The sequence below is a fragment of the Trachemys scripta genome, chromosome 1 (genome assembly GCF_013100865.1).
Source record: "Trachemys scripta elegans isolate TJP31775 chromosome 1, CAS_Tse_1.0, whole genome shotgun sequence".
NCBI lineage: Eukaryota > Metazoa > Chordata > Testudines > Emydidae > Trachemys > Trachemys scripta.
This window is the reverse complement of record NC_048298.1, coordinates 107,871,479-107,889,455: the sequence shown is the minus strand read 5'-3', so window position 1 is coordinate 107,889,455 and position 17,977 is coordinate 107,871,479. Positions and strand designations below refer to the sequence as shown.

At 41.5% G+C, this 17,977-nt stretch overlaps 1 protein-coding gene across 2 annotated transcripts in view; it reads right to left on the bottom strand.

Annotated features, from left to right (window-relative positions):
* The window catches only part of WNT5B (Wnt family member 5B), a 98,196-nt gene that overhangs the window by 24,188 nt on the left and 56,031 nt on the right, over positions 1–17,977 (bottom strand). The window contains exon 2 of one of the 2 annotated variants that reach the window (XM_034780886.1): positions 11,831–11,902. The exons of the other annotated variant lie outside the window; for it this stretch is intronic. The gene's annotated coding sequence lies outside the window, so the exon portion shown is untranslated. The remainder of the gene's footprint in view (positions 1–11,830; positions 11,903–17,977) is intronic. 2 annotated transcript variants of the gene reach the window in all.

Below are 17,977 nucleotides of genomic sequence, written 5' to 3'. Positions count from 1 at the left end.
TAGTAGAACTGTGAGGCTTAACTCATTAAAGTTTGTAAAGTCTTTTAAATCCTGAATAGACATACAAAGTATTCATTATTAATTAAATAATTGTTAATTAAGAAAAGTTTTAACAAAGCTGATGATATATCACAGTGAAATATCCTGCAATTTCCCAGCAGCATCTCAATGGGTAGTAGCTGACAGCAAAGCAAAGCAAAGCAGTGATCTCATTTTGAAGCATAGGAACATAGAAATTGCCATACTGGATCAGACCACTGGTCCGTAGTCCAGTATCCTGTCACCGACAGTGGACAGTACCAAATGCTTCAGAGAAAGGTGCAAGAAACCCTGCAACAGGATTCCAGGTGGATTCTGCTGCTAATGACTGTCATTGTTGTGTGGTAATCTCTGTGGAGTTAAAATGTGAATTGTGAAAGTGATTCCTCCTTCAGATCCCACAGATAACTAGTCTCAAAGGTGCCACAAGACCCTCTGTTGCTTTCTTTAGTGACTGTGTTTATGGCCTCAGCTAAAGTGCTAATAGCAGGTAAGGTTTTGTTGAATAGCTCAGCCTAGGCAAGCAGCTCCCAAACTGAGGCCTGCAGAGAAGTTGGGTGGTGGTCTGCAAAGAGCTGTTAGGTCCCATTGTGCTATTTGACTTCCTTACTGCCAGCTGCTTCTAAAGATGTCCCTAGGGTCTTTACTGCAAACTTCTTTTAAGAATCTTGTGCTACATTTTTTAAACCAGCATTTCTAAAGCTGGCCCCTATATTAATATTTAGGCACTCGGATAAGTGCCCTGATTTTCAGAGGGACCAAATATGGATTGACCTAATTTTAGGCATCCTAGTTTGAAATTGTAGCCTTATTTCATTCAATACGATCTATCAAAGATCCACCACCACTTTCCTATTATTGGTCCCTTTGCATGAGGGATGTTGCGTGATCACAACTAGAAGAGGGGTGTCCACGAGAGAATCTGCTAAGATTTGATACATACTATACGAAAGTTGAATCCTGACCCAGGCGACATTGAAATCAGACCTGACAAATCCGAAAAGCTATCCCTACAATCTTCTGATCCTTGCTTTTTACTTGGGGAGGTCCCAAGTGTGACACTTTATCAAATGTTGTAAACAAAACACTGAAAGAAGTTTTAAGTCTCTTTCTGCTGCAACTTGTGTGATCATCATTCCTGCTTCTTGTTCAGTTTCCTCCAGACTGGGCGGGACTGGACACACATTCCTCCCTTTGCAATCAGAGCCCCTTTCAAGCTCCTGTTTATTCTCACAACTTGACTCTGGAGCAATTCCTGTTTCTAAGTGCTCACGATGTCCAATGCATCCAGGAGCATTTACTGCTGTCTAGATGGATCCTTCCTCCCAGTATGGACATGAGCCCACTTATTCATCAGAAGAAAAAAAAAAAAGATTCATATAAGCAGAGCCTCAGGAAACCAAGATCCAGCAAGGGTTCCATTACTGGGGAAAAGCGCCCCACCTCCTAGCCTAAAAGGGGAGCTCTGGGTCCATTGTCTGGCAGGAGTACCTCATGTATCCATAAGGAGTGCTCTAACTTCTGTATCTGTAGAGAGGATTCCTAGGTTCTGTTAAGAGAGGCACTACAGGTGGCCCTAGAGCCATAGGCTCCAGCAGCCAGATTTATTTTTACTGCCATTTTAGCTAAGGGCTCAAGAGCCTTGTTGCTACCATCAATTCAACTGAACTGATGTTAGAACCAGTGGAGAGGTTGTTTTTTTTAAGGTTTCAGAGTAGCAGCCGTGTTAGTCTGTATCCGCAAAAAGAACAGGAGTACTTGTGGCACCTTAGAGACTAACGAATTTTAAGTTTCCCAAGGCCAAAGTGTCTCCACCTGCCAGAATTTTAAATCACCTTTTATTCCTCCACCTTGTGTTGGGCTGTACTCTTCACCCAAACTTGCTGAAGTTGAACTCTTCAGCTATTATTACTGAACTTCCAGCTCCTTGGGCCTAAGTGGATTCTCCTTTATAAATCTTTCGAAAGCTAAGTTTGTTGTTTTGTCTTTTCTTTAATTATTATTAACTGAACAGCAACCAGAGCTGACTGCATTATTTCAGCTCCAGCTGGGGTTTTACCAAGGTATTATAAAAATCTGTTGAATATCCCCAGACACAGATCCTCCATGTCTGGCTGTCTTGTGGCGTTCCCTGCCTTGTTAAATTGCTTCTCCACACAATCTCTCCATTTCCAGAGAAAGGGGCTATTATTCTTGCCAGACTCCTCCAGCTCACACTGCTTCTTGTCTCCTTTGGTACTTATGCACTGTAGTATTTTATCTTTTTAAGTGCTCATATGCTACCTTTTTCTGCATCTCAGCACTTGTCAGCCTCTCTGGCACATCCACATTTCCTTTCCTTGTTACTTTGCTGCTACTTTAACCTTATTCTTCTCCATACTTCCTCTGGTCAGTGTTATTTAGTTTCACTGTCATTAAGGTCAGATACAGTCCAGAAAATGCCAAGATATACCTGCCAGACTCAGCATACCCTGTGACAGCTGTCTCCGAGGTGCATAACCAGGGAAAGAGAATGGAAAGGAATAGTGAGAAAACATGTTTGTTAAAAGCAATCAAAAAAGGACCAGATAATAGGCTGGATCAGCCATGTTGAAGCCAGAGAAGTGGATGGTAATAAAAAAAATCACTTAACACTTACATGACACCGTCTTCCCAGACCTCAAAGCATTTAAAAAGGTGGGTAAACCATCTTCTACAAATGGGGACTGAGGCAAAGAGCAGCTAAGTGACTTGCCTAAGGTCACACAGCAAGTCAGGATTAAACTCAATAGCCTGTTCTTTCATTCCTGTGCCATGCACAGGAATTAGGGTGGCAGGCAAAGTAGCTTTAAAACACCTTTACTCTTACCCAGTTCCTGGCCCTGCTTGGGGCCTGCCCAGCCTCCTGCTTAAATTAAAGCAACTTCAGGGCTGCTGTAACTGTAACATTCTCCTAGAGCTGCCCACTACCTAAGAAAAGCAGAACTCAGTAAATTCTAGCCATGCTCTCAATTTCAGGGGCTGGGAAGGGGAGACAGCACAGAATCATTTTGGCAGCTGTACACCATCCTGGGAACCCCCTTATGTTCGAGGTATTCCCCAGAGAATGAGGTTCATGGTCACCTAATTCCCACCTCTGTGCTCAGTCTTCTAGACCACAGTTGTATGTTGGGTCCAGTAGAAGACCTGAATCAGAAATACTGGACTATACACATGTGAGCTGGATGGGGCACGTTTTGCCCACACTTTGGACTTCATTATTCCTATTACTGAGAGAACTCCCTGGTTTCTGGGAGAGCAGCATATCAGCTTTAAACATGGACTCACAACCGTCTTAATTTCATCTACTTAAATGAATAAATCATTTAAGATTGTAAATCAGTAATAAAATGTTTATGGACAGTCTAAAAATTACTGAACACTATACATTTTAAAAGACAAAATATTATCATTTGATGGCTGTTTGCTGATTTGACATAAGTTTGGTGTCACAATCCAATTTCCACTCACAAAACCCACCTCAATTTGTACTAATTAACCCCTCTTCAGAGGGCTTCAGAACTCCCCTCTCACTCGACAGGAGATACATGGAGTCAGAGTTGAAACATAAGATAGGACAGGGTTGGGGAAGCATTCACTGCTGCTGCCCAATGCTATATGTGTTCTGTGCAAAAAAGAGTCCAGTCCTCAAGGCAGTATATCTGGCTGTTTCACAAGTGCTAAATTTATATGGAGGATTAAACACTTTAAAGGGAAAACACATTACATTAGAAAGAAAGCAACATGGAAAATATTTTCTTCCTTTATTTGCCTGCCAACACCTGAGTTCAGAGCTGATGTTTCACCTGCAACAGCTGATATCATCAGTCCCTCAAGCTGTGTAAGGAATGCAGCTCCCTGCTCTGCTAGAGGGTTAGTGATGGCCACAATATTTGCAAGAGAATACAGAAATGTAAACTCAAATTCTGGCATGAAAGCAAGTATAGCAGTCCCCATTTAAGATTAGGCTAGATATTAGGACAAAGTTCTTAACAGTAGGAGCAACTGGGCAGTGAAATAGCTTCCCCAAGGTGATGCACCTTCTCTGCAGAGATTCAAGAACAGGTCAAACAAGAGGAACATGCTGGATGACCTTCAAGTGGTGTTTTCTGACCCTGATCCTATAAGGTGCTCAGGACCTTTAACTCCCACTGAAGTCAGTAGGTGCTGAGGACATTGAACACTTCCCAGAATCTCACAGAATTACACTCCATGTTTCTGTTCACATATCTCAACTGAGTTTTGTTCCGTAATTTGTATTAACTCTGTGAAATAGCAAGGAGTGTACAGTACACAAGGTACTGAGTTTTGCTGTTGTTATATGGCTTCAAGTTCCCCATGAGCGAACAGCCTAGAGAAACATTTAGAAGCTCAAAACAAAAAGTTACTATCTGTAAGTGTCAGTCAGAGGGATCAGTTGTCTCCCATTTGTTTCCTTTACTAACACAACTACTAGTAATTCCTGACACATGACTATAGCTACCAATAACCATGAAAAATATTAAGCCACAATCAGTTCTATTTCAATGTAATTTTTCTCTCTCTGTCCTTTAATATCTTTAGAAATAGTTCCATAAACTCCCTGTAATAATAATAATTAATAATAATAGTCACAAAACCTTACTAGCATTAAGAAGGTAATCCCCAAAACACCTCTTTGAAGTATTATCATCCTCATCTTACAGATGAGAAAACTGAGGCACAGAAAGGTTGCGTGACTTGCCTAAGGTCACACAGAAAGCCTGTGGCAGACCTAGGAATAATGACCTTGATTCAGCAAAGCACTAAAGCATATACTTAAAGTTAAGCATGTACTTAAATGTTTTGCTGAACTGTGGCTAAAATCAAGATCTCCTGTCTTCCATTTCCATCCTTTGGCCACCCAATCATCCTTCCATTGATTAGGCAATATTCCCGCTTGGACACAAAGCACTCAACCCCACAAGTAATAAAGAAAATACATTGGAATTAAAGCTATAGTTATCTAATCTTACCTAGTTACATACATTTACTGTAACTAGGCAGGCAATTTCCCAAGCAAAGAAAACCTTATTTGCACCACATATTTCATAAGGATTTTAGTATAAACAGAATTTATAGAAAATATCAAAGCACTACAAATAAGGTCTTGTCTACATGCATTTTTTTTTTTTTACCAATTTAACTAATTAGTTTGGAAACCTCTACGGTTAAAATCAGTGCAATTTGTGTGAACAATCTTATTCAGTTTAAAATGATCTTGTATTGATTTAGCTTACATTGGTAAGGAGACAACTTAAGCTGAATCAGTAAGAGACACTCTTATGACAGATCTATAGACAAACCTGCACTGAAATAACCAAATCAATTTTAATTCATACCATTACTTATTTCTGTGCAAGTCAATGTGTGGACACTCTTATTTCAGAGCAAAAGTACCCTATTTAGAGCTGACAAAATCGAAACAGGACACTTTTATTCCACAGAGTGTTCATACATAGATTTGCACCAAAATGATTTATAGTGTGAATTAAAACTGATAAGGTTATTTTGGTACTAATTTATGTATAGACAAACCCTTAAACTGAAATAAGTTTATTTCACACAATTGGGTTTCACTGATTTAATTCAATCAGTTTCTAAACTGATTTATTTAAATCGGTACATTTTTGTCATGCAGACAAGACCTAACATTAAGGCGTATGGGCATGGGTACAGACACCTGAATTCACTCTCACGAAAAGGCACCTCTGCACACAAGTACCTGCTATTTCACATGTAAGGTTTTTGCCGTGGCAACTGGTACACCCTTCTCTGAAGTTCAGACTCTAAACTTCTGTTCTTCGAGACACAAAAGAAAGGAAAATTCAAAGCTAAATTAAAAAAATTACTAAAAATGCCAGTGCACTTCCCCCCATAGTTCTTCCTTCTCAATGTCTGTCAGATCCAGTTTGCTCAGTTTTCTAGTCAAAAGAGATTTTTTTTTAACTGCCAGAGCTGTAAATACACTCAGAAGCTCAACATCTAGCTCTTCTCCCATCAGCATGAGGTGTAAACTGCTAGCTTTGCGGGTGTTGCAGGAACCATAATAGAATGCAGCTCACTCCCCTCACAGCTGTGTTGGATCTGCAGGGCTAAGAGGAATGAAAATTTGTTTTACACCAGTGAACTCAGCAGATATGACGACGTGCTGGCAGAACTGCTCATCTAACCATAGGGACACTTTAAGGATGCAGTTATTATTCCGCACTGGGGCCAGACTCTCAAAAGACCTCAGGCTCTTGTTTAGGCACCAAGATAAGTGGACAGATTTTCCAAACAGCTCTGCACATAGGGGTACCAAGCAATTTTTAAAATCAGACGATAATTGCCATAACAGGAATTTCCAGGTACGGACCCCTTTGGAAAATTTAGCCTAAACGGATATCTAAGTGAGAACTGAACTGTTTGGAAAATCTGGCCTAGCCTGTGGACGCTGAGCACTTGAAAATCTGATCTATAGTGCCTACATTTTGCAGCCCATGAGTACTGATCTAAAATACTTGCCATTCCTTCACTAGGTACAATGATGTTGGAAAAGGATGTTTAGATTTCTATTATTTGTTGGTCCAAAATGAATCTTGGTTATGTTCATACCTCAAATGTCACCACACTGTCATACTCATGCTTGGGGAAGAAAAGAAAGTGTTATTGAGTAATTCTTATTCACAATGAAATGGAAATGTGTGTGTTGGGAGTACAATGACGATATCATTAGACTTCCTAGTTCGTGACACTCAAGTTACAGTTGTGCTGGCAGTCTCAGCTACGAGATACAAGGTGAGATCTTCAGCTTGTGTAAATAATCATAGCTCCACTGAATATGTTTATTTACACCAGTGGAGGATCTGACCCTGTGTATCTAGCGGTAAGAGCAGGGGCCTTTGAGCCAAGCCCTTAGATTTTATTCCTAGCACGTCTTCTGATATGCTGTGGGATTTTGGGACGCACTAGTTCATAGAGACTCTGATTCAGTTTCTCCATCTGCCAAATGGAGATATCTATTTCAACAGTGGTGTTACAATAGTTTGTAAAATGTTTCAAGATCCGTATATGAAAAAAAATATATAAATGTAATCTATTATTATTATTAATTCCCCATTCAGAATTATGTCTAGGCAGAAAATTATCAAACACAAGGGATTAACTTGGGGGAGATAATTTTTTCCACAAACTTAATAAAACTGTTTATTATGACCTTTAACTTAGAAGAAAAGCAAACACCCCCACAAAAATTTAGTGGGTAACAACTCAAATAAGGATTAATAAAAAAAAAAAAAAAAAAAAAAAAAATCTTGGAAGGCAGTTATTTCAGAATGTCATCCAAAAGGTCATTGACAATATTGAAGATTTCTTCTATGATTATCTTGTACACTTCTGTTCTTCTTGGTTAATGAAATATTAAATATGATGGATGGAAAGGGACAGGGGAAGTTCTGTGGGTGGAATGACTATTCATCTGGAATGCAAGCTGGCTTTGTTGACCAAATAAAGATTAATGTTCTTCCATTGGAATAAAGGGTTCTCCCATGGAAATAAAGTAGGTTTGAGGCAGGAGATAAGTGGTGGGGAGGGGTCATTTGTTGGCAGAGGCAGGGAGAGATGCTTACTGTTGTGCAGGAGGGTTGCATTTCATAATGTGTGTGTACGTGCATGTGGTTTGTGTGACAGTGTAGTCCAGAACAAGCCTGTGCCTGTGTCAGTGGATGAGTTTGTGCTTTGGATTGTATGCTGGAGAATGAAAGAATTCCTATGTAGGGATATATGCTCTTATATTACTACAGCTAGTAGAGATTTTTCTTTCCTTAGGTTGCAGCCTGTTTTTTAGAATGGCAAGTCCTTTAGTCTCTCTCTCTGATGCTACCTGTGTGTGGTTCAGCTGGCAAGCATTGTACCTTTTGTTTGCACCCAGAGATTCCTTACATGGGAAGTAATGTACCTATTGGTTAGAGGGGAGACTGGCAGTCAAGAGTCCTAGGTTCTATTCCCAATGGCATTGTCTTGCTCTTTGACCTTGGACAAATTGGTTAGTTTCTCTGTGCCTCATTTCCCCCATAACACTTACCAAGCTTTGTAAACATTTTTACGTCCTTGGGGACTAGCACTGTATAAGTACACAGTACTAACATGGTTATTTATTATTACATGGAAATATTTGAGAACTGTGGCAGTGTGTGTTCGAGACCATCTTCTAGGGGAAGCATATGTGGGATGTGATTGAGAATATATTTGTGTATTGCACATAATAATCATGTTATATTTTCATTTATGTGATGCTCCTTGCAGGGAGCTCTCTGGACATTTAACAAAATGTAACTAAAACCACATAGTCTTAAACATAAAGAGAGAGACAGTGTGTGTTTCATGCAAAGGTTAAACAAAAAAATCTGTTTAATATCACTTTGGGGATTAGAGAAGTTAGGGTAAAACAAATATCCAGAACAAAGTCTGAGCAGTTGCTTCCAGGAAAGCACGTGTATGTGTGTGCGCCTGCACATCTGCATATTCAATATGTCTTGCTGGGAAAACCAGGGGAAAACAGGAAGCTGGGCATTTTCAGTGCGGGGATTAGATGGAAACATGTGACCTAATCTAAGTAAAATACAGTTTGGTTGCCAACTGACTTGCTAAGATGCCATTGCTCTCTAGTCTCCATTGAAACAGAGGGGGGGCTTGACCTTATGGTTAAAACACTGGATGGGGAACTAGGAGATCTGTGCTATAGGCCTTCCCTGCCAGAGACTAAGCATGTGACTTTTGGAAAGTCACTTACACCCAGATCTTCCACGGTATTTAAGATCCTAACTCATATTCATTTCAGTAGGAGTTTGGTACCTCAATACCTGTGAGGATCTGGGCATTAGGCTAAAATGTTCAAAAATATCTAGTGATTTCAAGTGTCTATATTTTTGGGTGTCCAGCTGGAGACAACTCGGGCCTGATTTTCAGAGGTGCTGGATACCCAGAACTCCATATGAAGTCAACCTGCACGTGCTCAACACTTCTCAAAATCAGGCCCTTAAACTCTCTGTGCCTCCCTTTCACCATAGGTAAACAGGGATAATACTAAGCTGATTAGCCAGGGGTACTGTGAGGCTTGAAGCACTAATGGTTGTAAAGAGCTTTGAAATGCTCAGATGAAAGGTGCTAGAAACATGCAGAGGATTATTATTAGTCTCACGTACCCATAGTCATTCCACAAATATTTTCACAAGTTTCAGTGTGTCTAAAGAGTGTGATTGTGTTTTCTGCTTCAGGGTATTAAGGAATAATCTTAGTAGTAGTAGAGAACATTCATTGCTTCCAGGAAGACCAGGATGAACATACACTGGGGTGTGCTGGCAAAAGGGGTTGAACACCACTGCTAACAAGGCTAGGAAGAAATGGAAGCGCTCACGGGTGAAAGAGTGGAAAGAAATCTGCTTTTTCACACAAATCAGTCATTTTGCAGACAAAGAAACTGAATTGAAACAAATAGTTGTAGCCTGCCCTTCCCTTCACACACACATTTTGGGAGTTGGGAGTGGTGGGGATTGAAGGAAACTGTGCTCTCATTTTACACAAAAATGGCTTGTCCTATGGAAAAGCATGATCTAACATAAAATGAATGTACTGTAAACAGAAGAGTATTTTGCATACACCTACATCTTCAAACAGCATGTCTAAGACTTCTGATGTACAAAGATAAGCAGCATGTTTCAGGCTATTCTACGGCTCAAAGCCAAGCACCAAGATTGCTCCAGGTACCACAGAATCGAAGCATCAGGGAATACAGTTTCTGAATGGCACTTATCTCTGTTGCAGGGCCTCTCAGGAATTGCAGTGATGAATTTCTGATAGCCTGGCAGATTTGACACCAGGAGCCTCTGGATTAACTATTGCTTTTATGAACAAGGTGTCAAACCACGCTTCCCCTAGCCAATGCTAATATAAACCCCATGGTCAGTTTAAGACAGCATTTTGTATATTTTACTTGGAGTTTGTATTTGCTCTTCCTTCACACTGGGCTTGAATTGTGACTGATTTTCACAGTAAGTTCCCAGAGTAGTACTGCCCTATTTTTCAGCTTTCCTCTGAGACGTGGTATGGAGCCAATATTTATTGGGCAGGAGACATAACTTCATGAAATTCCAGTGAACTGCCAATTTTAGAACGTGATTTACTATTGGGAAATGTACTGATGGCTCTGTTCCAGAGAGGGAGTAGTTAATAGTTAAAATTAACTACTGCATGTAGTCCAGGGACAGGAAAATACCACACATTAAAAACCCTAGAGTTAAATGTAATCCTTCCATGGGCCAGCCTCACTCTTGCTAATGTGTGAATTATCCCTTCCTGTACCAGTGTGGTCCCATGTGCACCAGGAAGGATTCACCTGGGGAAGGGTGGATATTGGTATTAGTGCATGCACTCCCTTGAGTTCTGCCAGAGGGGAGCAACTTTAAATTCTACTGATAGCTGGACCACCCATGCCCCCAACCCAGCTGGTACTGCCCAATATTGGGGCTGCTCCAGCTGCAGGCAAGTTCTCTGGCAGAGGGGAAGTGGAGGACACTTTGCTTTGCCACAACCCCCTCCTCCGATGGCTTGCCAATACTGGTGACCAGGGGCTTGGCTGGGCATTTGCACTGGCATGGACTGAATCTACTGGAGTTACATCAGAGCTGGGTTTGGCCCTTTATTGTAACATTCTGAACTAGGTGGCGGTGGCAGCCCATCCCAGAAGGGGCAGATTGTATAATCATGTAATGGTCTGTTCAATGTGTGTTGTGTGTCCCCTCGAGTGACTGGTCCACAGAAGATATAAATCTGCTACAACTACAGGAGCTACTCTTTTAGCTCAAGTAGCAGAAGCTTATGCTTTAGCAATGGAGGTCTTGGATTCAATCCTCCTTGCTGAACCATGAAGTTGATTACTACACGTCCATTCTGTTTACTCTTCAAGACATTGCCATTAATACTTATCACATCAGTCATTTTCCCCTTCTTTAGCCTTTTTTGGTACCAAGAATGAAAGAAAGATACAGCCACAACCCTTTCGTGGCTTCTACTACAATTAATTATCAGTGTTGCAGTTTGGGATTGCATACTCCATTTTAGTATTTTCCCTCTAATATTAACATATTAAGCCTCATAAGTCCCCTTTTACACATGGGGAAAATAACACACAAGAAGTGAAGTGACTTGCGTATCCCCATGGCCCAAGTCTCCTAGAGCCCAGTCCCTTGCTCTAACCACTATACCATCCTCTCACACAGTAACAGACAAGCAGCACATCTCCTGTGTACCATGGCATTTAATTGTAATTTCCTGGATCATATATTTTTGTTCATCACACTGTCCTGTCTTTTTATTTATATGTGGCTTGATCCCTGTATATTACTGCAGCATTAGTCACATACCAAAATGTTGGCAATGTAACTCCTGGCTCTCAGTCCTGTATCTCCTGGAAGTATTGGGATTTTTTTTTCAAGGTCACTTATTAACAACAAACCTTGTCCCCGACTGCCTTCAAAAAAGCCCCAAATTTAAACCTGGTGTTTGCACTGAGATATCAGGTCTGAATTTTGCCCCAAAACCTTATTGTACATCCACAGTGCACTGTATGTTGAAAGATTCTATCAACACTGAAACAAGTCGATAAATGGCAAATCACGATTACTTCATTCGGACAGACTTGAGAAAATGTAATATAGAGAATATTAATTTTTAGCCCCTTAACATATCATAACTGTATTATCTGTATTACACTTACACACACACACACAAAATCTGTAGGTTTTCTTTCAGGAAGTCTTCAATGTGATCTGATATTTAGAACAAAAGTCTGCAAGAGAAGAGGAACATTATGTTTTAATCCCAAAAAACCACTGTCTGATTATATATTTTTATTATAATAGCTGGCCAGGAAAAGGATCAAGTGGGATGATGCACAATGCAGATTCCAAAAGTAATCCACCCATCTGACAGATCCTGCTCTGATGTATATGCAGTACATAATCGCCCTGGTTGCATTCATGGGCACAGATCTCTATTAATCCTAGAGACCTCTGCCATGGAATTATTTATTACAGTACAGAGGTATTATACAGAATCATTTGTGTTGAACATTTAAGAGATGAAAGTAAAGGAACCCCCACCTTAACCAGCTGCAGTTCCTCTGCCACCTTATTAACTGTAGGAAAATTCTTCAGTACACCTGGGTGCTAGAACTAAGGGCAGCGGGGGTGCTGCCACACCCCCTGGCTTGAAGTGGTTTCCATCATATACAGGGTTTACAGTTTGGTTTAATAGCTCTCGGCACCCCTGTCAGTATGGATGGGGTCAACTTAGCCTGTGAAATGGAAGAGTAGCAAATGGTCTCCAAGACACACCCTCCAGAAAATACCAGTGCCATGAAACGACAGTGCCTTCTCTTTGCTAGTTCATGTCAGGAATTGGTGATTAGAACAACTTTGGCTGTAACTGTCATAGTGCTACAAGAGCATTGTGGCCTGGTCTACTTGGGAAAATTACCCCAAAAATTCATTTTAAAACTAGTTTAACTAAACCAACTTTAAAACCACTTGCAGCCATCGCATAGACTAGACTCCAGGTGGAACCTGCTGAAGGAAGTTCTGAAATTGGTTTGCTAAAGACAGCTCAGGCCACCTGGAGTGCGGTCTATGCTACAATTCCAGCCAGCTTTAAATTTGGTTTATCTGGTTTTTCAAGCCAATTAAAATTGAGGGAAATTTCCTCAGTATACACTGGGCCTGGCAGAAATGTCCTACACTTAAAGAACAAATATCCATGGGGGGAAATCTCAAGAGATAGAAAAGTTAAAGTTAACATCAACTAATCACAGAAACTCAGCTAAACTCCTACATCTGTGTGTGTGTGTGCGCGCGCGCGCACGTGGGCAGCAGGTGAACCCCTGCTTTGGGAGGCAAGCCCATCGGCTCTGCCCCCCTGTCCAAGGCCCTGCCGGAGCCCCAAACCACTCCCAGAAAAGGAGAAGCCCTGACTCTGAGGGGCCCCTGCGACTGGAGGAGGCCTGGCCCACCCACCCCAGCCACATCGGGCTGAGCAGCTGCCGCCACCCTCCCGCCGCGCTGTACTGAGTCGAGCCGCCGGCCTCCCCCAGCACCGGTCAAGTCCGAGCTGAGCTGCTGACCTCCCCCAGTGCCAGGCCGAGCCGCCGACCCCTCCCATCCCCCGGACCCCAAGTGCCTGCCGGGCTGAGCTGCCAGCCCCCCTGCCACAGTCAGGACAGGCCAAGCTGCCGTCCCCCTAACACCAGCTTGTCCTGCCCCTGAAGGCCCTGCTCCCCTGCTGAGCCGCAGGCCCCAGTGCCCGGCTGAGTCTGCTCAGTCCACCGGCCCTCCGCATCCCTTCTCACTCCTCCATCCCTAGGAGGAGGGACACGGCGAGAAGCGAGGACAGGAGAGGGTGTGGAGTGGAGAAGCTGGTGGGGGTCTTGGGGAAGGGCCGGGGCCACTGCGGTCCAGGTGTCCCTGGCCTATTATACTCACCACAGAGAGAGAGAGTGTGAGTGAGTGAGTGTGTGTGAGAGAGAGAGACTCCTGCAGGTTTCTCTGCTCTTTTGGGGAAAGCTGCTGGCCCTTTGAATCAAATGAATGCCCTTCAGTAGTTGGGGCTTGGTGACTGAAGGGAAGAGGAAAGGAAAAACTGAATGTTAGAAGAGAAGCAAGGAAGATGGAAACATCATTATAGGGAGCTGGGTCAGAGGGAATGGAGCTTATCAGGAAGTTAGTTTAGGGGCTGGATTAGTGTCAACTAGGAGGGTGGGGAATACATTGCTTTAGGAGCTGGATTAGGGTTCAATGGGAGTGATAGAGAGCAAAAAGAAGAAAAGGGTCTGCAGAACATTATTGTTTTAATAGCTGCCAATAGTTTAATAGGTGCCATCATTCCCTTGGAATCACAGCAGCCACCACGCACTGGCAAGAGAGCTAGTATCAATTGGGAAATTTCTGTGGCTAAATTCAGGATGATTTTTTCCATATCCCTGGTTGGAGCTCTATCACTTGGAGTGAAAGCAGGGAAAGAGCACAGGGATATGTAGTGGGACACATTTCCTCCCATCAATAAGGGGTCAAAGAGCTCCTCTGGGCACAATCAGCCCAACCTGGCGTACCTATGAGGCCTGTCAAATCTGGAAAGGGAGTCTCCTTAGAAAGGAGGATCCAAGCCTGGGGCAGGATGGCATTCAGAGGGAAGCAGAGCCAGAGCTCTCTAGCCCCATAGAATAGGGGCTGCTTACCCACAAAGCTGCTGAAAAGCATCTGCCACCTGAACCCTCTGAAGATGTAGAGGGAGACCTTCTTCCCTTTGTTTCCCCTTTTGTTTGCAGGGTGCCCAGCCTGGGTCCTATTGGACACAAGAGAGTGAGTGGCCCAAACTCCCCTCACGGACACTACTGACCTCTTATCTTTTGGGGAACCGCTGGGGGAGTCCAGATTGTTTTATGGGCTGCAGCATTATTTAGTTTGCCCTTACCTTTTTTTTGGACTGCTTAATGCCTAGTAAAGGGTTGCTTTCCTCTCCCCCAGGACTTTGGTCAGAGAATCACACTCTGCACCTTAAACTGGCTCTACAGAGACACATAAGGCTAGAGAAGGATGTCTGTGATGAGAGGCACCCACCTTCACCCCCAAAGGGATACCCTAAGAGTACAACCTATGACCAGACCTTTATTCACTATCTTTACTATATGTTTCATTTGAACATGCCTGAAGGAGAGAGAGAGAGAATATTGTACTATGAATTAAGAGGCAAAGGAAACAAATAGGGACAGGCTAAGACAAGAACTGCAGAAAAGTCCATGGATATCATGACCACACATGTGATATAAGATATGGAATACATGACAGTGCAGTTTTATCAGCATGAATAACTCACAAGTGCTGAAGCCACAATCCAGTTATACAGATCACCCTGAACAACTGCCAATAAAAACTGTCCAGCCTGCACCAGTGTAATTTGGGGGTATTGGGAGGTGGGGGGGAAATGAAACATTTATCCGTTAAGTCCTTTCAAAAAGAGATAGTGACTGTTTGGAGTTGTTCAAGGGTTTGGAATGTTAAAAATAGTTCCAGGGGATAGATCAGCAGTCAGAGTGCCTATGAGGTTTTTGATAAATGCAGTTTATCAGGAGATGGTGCTAGCCATCTATGTGGTAAAAACATTTGTACCACATGAGGTCAGGACAAACATGGCATGAATGTCTTTATTTCTGCAACTAGGGGTTAAACAGAGGAAACCATGTGATAAATTGCATTTATTGTGCATTTTGACCATTCCACTTGCATACTGATATTTTAAAACTCTGAGTGGTTCCAAACAGCCATCCTTTAGATAAAATAAAAACCTACTATAAAAATGTTTTCTTTTCCCCCCTACTAAAACATGGTGGATCAGGGATTAAATTTTACAACCAGTCCAAGGCCCAGAATTAGTCAATTTTAGACCCGTGAGAGACTTACAAGGTTTGATACCCTGTGGACAACCAGGATTTAAAGATTCTTGCTGCATGCCATGGGAGAAAGAGATTTCAGGCTCTCCAAGAATATGCATCATCTGTTTGTAGCCTTTGTTAGTCACAGATGGCCTATATTAAAATCATGACACCCCAATACCAGATAGAAATACTGTTTTAAGTAATTTTTTAGGCCTTCAATGGTCGTTTTTTCTACCACTCTAATTTGTAAGGTAGAGGAATTGAAAAATAGTAATTAAAATACACAAAAACATTTATAGGATAGTTTTTTTTCTGTAACAAGTGTGGCATATACGGAATACACTATAATATAAAGGTATAAAAGTTACATGGACATTCGTTCAGGATGACACATAGCTTTACCACTTATGTAAGGCAACTATCCCAACATTCCGTAATGTCACCATTCCATGTTCTGTTTCTCTCATCTTTTGCCCAATGTGCATAGAGCTCAATCCTGCAGACACCTCATACAATTTGTTTCTCTGACTTTAATAAAACAATTCTTATAAATAAGGGTTGCATGATTGGGCCCATATAGTATATACCATGATATGCACTTGGAATGGTTAATGTATCAGGACTCCCATTACAATCCATTTTAATTTGCTCCCAACTTTATGTAAAATCTCTTTTATCGGCTGAGGTTTTCTGATTGCTCTAAACAGAAAAGTGGATTATATTTATTTAGAGTAAAATCTATTCACATAGGATATTTTATTATTAGGGAGAGGGTAGAAAATAGTCTTTCCTGTGTAAAATAGATAAAACCTAAAGGACCTGATCCTGCTGACGGATCCACACAGGAAATAGCCCCAAGGAGCCCAGTTGACTTCAGTGGGGCTGCACATTCACGTTACGGTCCCCCCAGGATGAGCATATTGCAGAATGAGGGCCTAAGATTTTTTCCCCCAACTAATAACTACAAAATGGGTTAAATTTTACAAGTTTAGATCCCAAACACCCAGTAAAATCTGCTATAACAGACTTCATATGGCCATGCAGAAACCCACTCAAGTTAATATAGGAAATCATGTAAGTGGATAAAAATGCAGGATCAGGGCCCATATATTTCCTGGTGGCTATTCATCACCAAGAACTAGTTTCCTAGCAAACATGCAGAAAGAATAATAATTATTATAATTAATATTTTAAAAAATGGCTTAACACATGTGCAGTGCAAAATGTCCTCTGAATTTAGAGTGAATATGCTATCAATGAACTACAGAATAATGTATTATTTATAATATCAATAGGAGTATGGGTGTTTTGCAGCTATTTCATTGTTATTTAATAGTCAAGCCTGGAACTGCACAAATCAAGAGAGAGATTAGCTTTATAATTTCCCCTTTTACCTAAAACAAAAAGTCCCAAGGGAAACAGATATAAAACTGTAACGTTCAATTTATGGCTGTGAACACAAATCAGGAAATGCATCAATGATGGTTCTCATAGTAATCTTAATTTATGACTGCAAATTGTCTATGCTAGGTGAAATAACCATTGGTGAAATGGTTTTCACCAATTATCTCCCCAGAATCAGTACTGAGAACAGTTTAAATTCCTTTTTTACACTGGAGACACTGACAAAATAATTAAAACTAATGCTATCAATTCAGCCAGGCTCATAGGAGCTTCTTGGCTCTATGAGCTAAGATGTGAAAAAATTATCTAAATTAATCTAGGCTCCAATAATCAGATCAGTTTTATTAGTGTTTTAGTTAAATGTGCTAAAAAGTAAGTTACCAAAACAGTGTTAAAAATGAGTCCTAAGGCTTTCCCTTGACCCACTGGGAATTTTGTTGTACTTTTCCAATAGAAAAAGGCAATATTGTTTTCTGAAATTGTTTTGAAAAAAGTTTTATCTGGCTTATACGAGCACTTAAGCTGTTTTTAACATAAGTGCAGCTGCACCCATGTTAACTGTTTACTAATGCACAAAAGTCTGTTAAGACCGGGCAAATACAAGTTTCAAGCACTCTTTCTTGAAATGCCTTTTAATGACCTCTGCCTGGTCTACATTAGCACTTACACCACTTTCAATATTTGTTCACATGCCCCATTGCTGAAAACAAATTTCTGTCCTGGTTTCACTTCCTAGTGTGGAGCCAATGTACTAGCCAGCCTTGTGGTTTAATGTCACCTTGATATACAATTAACCAAATCTCTCAGCTCACATATTCCTATGCAGCTTCATGGGAAATTAGGCCTAGACAAGGGTGAAAAAGGTTTTTTTTAAAGGCCATGTTAGCTAGCACCTCCCCTAACAACTCTAGCGCAGACAGGGCAGGCTGTGCTTCAGCACGTGCTTGCTGGTCGAGTTGAAACCCAGAGGCCCAGGCCTGTTAAGACACAAGCTGCCCTGCCTACACCAGGGCTCTAGTTCTCCCAAATCGAGAC